Here is a 4,720-nt window from a genome sequence, read left to right on the forward strand (position 1 = left end):
TGCCCTGAGGCGGGAGCCTGCCTGCTGTGCTCTAGGCACCCCTAAGTGAAATGGGGAGGAGCAAGGAGGGAGCATCAGGTAGGGCCCTGGGGGCCATGAAAGGAATATGGAGTGTCGTCTGACAGATGGGGACCACTGGAAAGTCGAGCGGAGCAGTGACACGGTCTGGTTTACGGTTTAAGGAAATCATTCTGGGTGCTTTGTTGAGAACAGACTGGGTTGGTGGGGGTGGAGATGAGGGTGGAAGTGTGGTGAGCCATTAGGGACTAAAGAAAAGTTTAGGCAGGAGATGATAGGGGCTTAGGGCAGGAGAGGAGGTGTGGAAAGGGGTGATCTGGTCATAGTTGGAACTAGCTCTGGCAGGATGTGCTGACGGTCTTCATGGGACAGATGAGAGAGAAGGATGGAGGATGGCCCTGGGTTTGGGACCTGAGAGGCCTGAGTCTGGTGGATCACAGCCAGCCTGCAAGGTGGAAATAGATCTCATTCTTCCTCACCATATTCTCAGGGACGTGGAGAGGGTGCAGGGCCAGGACGATGACCAGGGAGAGAGGAGGGGAGCAAGGACAAGAAGGAGATGTGGGGGAGCCGGTAGGGGAAGAAGGAATTTTACACCGTGGACATTCCTAAAGTCCTGCCTCCCCCTCACAGTCTGTGTGCCTAATCCAACAGGCCTGATGACTTCCTTCCCCTTCTCAAGGGTATTCCTGCACCCACCTCCCCTCCCCACTTCCCAGCTTCAACTCCCATCCTTGAGCAAAGCAGCACATTAGTAAGTCGCTGGTTGAGAAGTAGCATAATCACTGTGGGGTTCGCTATTACATGGTCAGGCTGTAAACCTGACTGTTGCAACAGGCCCCAAACACCCATGAGGAAATGAGCTAGGACGCGTTTCTCCCTCATGGAATTCTCTGAATGTGAGTAGTCCAGGGCTGCCCGGCAGCTCCACAAGGCAGAGAGCCAGCCTCAGCAGTTCCACCGTGGGAGGCTGGCAGCATCTCATGGGCTCTGACAGCCCATAACCCCATCTGCACTCTGGATGGCCAGAACGAGGAAGGTGGGGTGGGAGTGCAGGGACGGAGCTTCGGGGCAGGAGGAATGGAAGAAGGAGGCTCCTGCCCTTTAAGGAAATACCCAGAAGTTGCCCTCACCCCTTCTGCTCACATCCTATTGGCCAGAACTTGGCCCTGAGGCCACCCTGGGTGTAAAGGAGCCTGGGAAATAGAGATTTTATTCTGGGGAGTCAAGTCCTTAACTAGATCAGTGACTACGGTAGAAAAAAAGGCGAATTTGGGGCCAGGCATGGTGGCTCACACCTGTAATCCCAGCACTTTTGGAAGCTAAGGTGAGGGGATCACTTGAGCCCAGGATCTCAAAACCAGCCTGGGCAACATAGTAAAACCCCGTCACTACAAAAAAATAAAAAATAATAGCTGGGTGTAGTAGCGTGTGCCCATCGTCCCAGCTACTAGAGAGGCTGAGGTGAGAGGATCACTTGGAGCCTGGAAGGTCAAGGCTGCAGTGAGCCGAGATCACACCACTGCACCCCAGCCTGAGTGACAGAGTGAGACCCTGTCCTGGGGGGAAAAAAGGGAGAATTAGGGAAATGGCTAGCAGCTCTGGCACAGAAATGTCCCACACAGTTCCATCTAACCTTAGTGTCAGATTCCTATTCCCTGTGTGAGCCTCTCAGGACAGAGCTCAGCTTAATTTTGTGCCTAATGTTCCATTATTGGAACACTAAGCATGTGGGAGTTATTTACAGCCCACTGCTCAAGGTCATTGCCAAGTCTGATTTTTCACACATGTCTGCAATTCAAAAAAATTGCAACCTCTGGTATAAATCCCCTTCATTTTATGCACACACTTCTTCAGCATATGAAGCATGGTCACCCACATAATTGTACTTGGTCTTCACAATATTCATGAAGTAGGTAGTTTAATTTAATTTTATCCATAGAAAAACCAGGGTTTAGCAAAGTGAGGTGATTAGCACAGGTCCACAGGATGATGAATGCTGGAATCTGAACTCAGACCTTCTTGCCAGAAATATTTGCTCTCACCCGCACTAGCAGGAGTAATGGAGTTACTGTGATGTGATACCACCACCACCAGAAGCTTTCAGGAAAGGCAGCAGCTGACTGGGCGCGGTGGCTCACACCTGTAATCCCAGTACTTTGGGAGGCCGAGGTGAGGTGAGCAGATCACAAGGTCAGGAGTTCGAGACCAGCCTGACCAACATGGAGAAACCCCATCTCTACTAAAAATACAAAAAATTAGCCAGGCGTGGTGGCACATGCCTGTAATCCCAGCTTCTTGGGAGGCTGAGGCAGGAGAATCTCTTGAACCTGGAGGTGGAGGTTGCAGTGAGCTGAGATCACACCACTGCACTCCAGCCTGGCCAGCAAGAGCAAAACCCCATCTCAAAAAAAAAAAAAAAAAAACAGCAGCTAAAGATGGGTGCAACTTGATAGAGCACAATCTCATCACTCTCATAGACAGAAAATCTGCTCCAGTCCTGCACATCAGTGTGATATGGAGGAAAAGGGACAGGGCAGAGCAGCCAGGACGGGGCCTAGGACCAGGCCTGACCCAGCCAGCATCCCCCTGTGCAGACAGCCGCCATGTCCACAACAGCATCTGTGATGATCAGCTGTGTCTGTGCCACACCACTGCTTAATACTTTTAATATCATCCCTGGTCAATCTGTTCGTGGTCAATCCCACAGTGTCCTGTCATGTTGGGAAAGCTCTCTGAGCTTCAGTTTCACGTCTACAAAAAAAAAAGAAGCCATCCTTCCCCTCCCAGCCACCCCCAGCTCAAAGCACACCAGCACAACCAACAGACGTGACATCCAAGGTCCTCCTAAGCCCTCAGCATCATCCACCCCAACAGCCTCCCTGCCATGCCCACAGCTCATCCATCCCAATGTCCCCGCTGCAGGCCTGCAGACCCAGCACGCTCCTATGTGCAGAGCAGCTTGCAAGAGCAGGCAAAAATTGCAGGGCCTTAGAATATCCAAGTGGAAGGGACTTGAGGGACTGTCTAATCCCACGGCCATGGGGCCCCCTGAGTGGCAGAGCCTTCATGAGTACGCATGACACATAGGGTCTGCCCTAAGACTTTCTACTTGTTGCCCTGTCTAATTCAGGAGCAGCTAGGGTACCCTCAAGGGCCCACTGCCTGGCGTTGATTCCAGCTGTGCCATCCACATGGCCTCAGACAAATTAGACAGCTTCTCTGTGCCTCAGTGCCTCAGAAAAATCTAGACAAAAATGACAGCAGAGCACCTACCCCCTATGGTGGCTGTGGTGAACAGATGCGTGAATATGACTGGGTGTGGTGGCTCATGCCCGTAACCTCAGCACTTTGGGAGGCTGAGGTGGGAGGATTGCTTGAGCCCAGTTCAAGATCAGCCTGGCTACTGCCGGGCGCGGTGGCTCAAGCCTGTAATCCCAGCACTTTGGGAGGCCGAGGCGGGTGGATCACGAGGTCAAGAGATCGAGACCATCCTGGTCAACACGGTGAAACCCCGTCTCTACTAAAAATACAAAAACATTAGTTGGGTATGGTGGCTCGTGCCTGTAATCCCAGCTACTGAGGAGGTTGAGGCAGGAGAATTGCCCGAACCCAGGAGGCGGAGGTTGCAGTGAGCCGAGATCGCGCCATTGCACTCCAGCCTGGGCAACATGAGTGAAACTCCGTCTCAAAAAAAAAAAAAAAAAGATCAGCCTGGGCAACATATCAAGACACTGTTTCCACAAAAAAAAATATAAAAATAAAACAAATTTTTCAAAAGATGAGTTAATACAGTCAATTCTTTTTTTATTTTTTCTTTTTATTTTTTTGAGATGGAGTTTCACTCTTATTGCCCATGCTGGAGTGCAGTGATGCCATCTCGGCTCACTGCAACCTCCTCCTTCTGAGTTCAAGTGATTCTCCTGCCTCTGCCTCCTGAGTAGCTGGAATTACATGCACCTGCCACTACATCCAGCTAGTTTTTTTTTTTTAATTTTTAGTAGAGACGGGGTTTTACCATGTTGGCCAGGCTGGTCTCAAACTCCTGACCTCAGGTGATCCACCCACCTCGCCTCCCAAAGTGCTGGGATTACAGGCATGAGCCACTGTGCCCGGCCAAGACAGTCAATTCTCATTATTCACAGTGGCTGTGTTTTATGGAGTCACTGCAAACGCTGAATTAGTGAATGCCAAACCAGTGCTCCTAAGGGAGATACAAGGCAAGGTTCCTGTGAGCCTCTGGTCACAGATCAATGCACAACCTTTTCTTATGTGTGTTTCTCTTTAAAGACACTTTATTTAATATACATTGTTGATTAATTCACATTGAACTCATGGCCAACAGCACTATAACTCATGCCTGCACGAAGCTTAACTACCAGACATAGCTTTCTCTCGCTTAGGAACTCTGGACAGCACTTGAGCATGATGCTGGGACCATTTTAAACAGCAAAATCACCAACACGCAGCAGAAAAATGCAAAACACATGGTACAAAACAGACCTTGAAAAGGACACTTGTTTGCGGTATGAGCTGAAACCAGAAGGCAGACTGTCGCCTTGTTCAGCCTCTGCTGGGAATGTGCCACTCAAATTTTTCTCTGCTCTGTGTTCATGGATGGCCATGCAAGTACTGTGAGTGTTGATTTTGGCAATACAAGTAAATTGTATGGGGTAGACAGATTTTTAAATACAGAATGTGT

This window comes from Sapajus apella, unplaced genomic scaffold (genome assembly GCF_009761245.1).
Source record: "Sapajus apella isolate SASKATOON/1434 unplaced genomic scaffold, GSC_monkey_1.0 scaffold86, whole genome shotgun sequence".
NCBI lineage: Eukaryota > Metazoa > Chordata > Mammalia > Primates > Cebidae > Sapajus > Sapajus apella.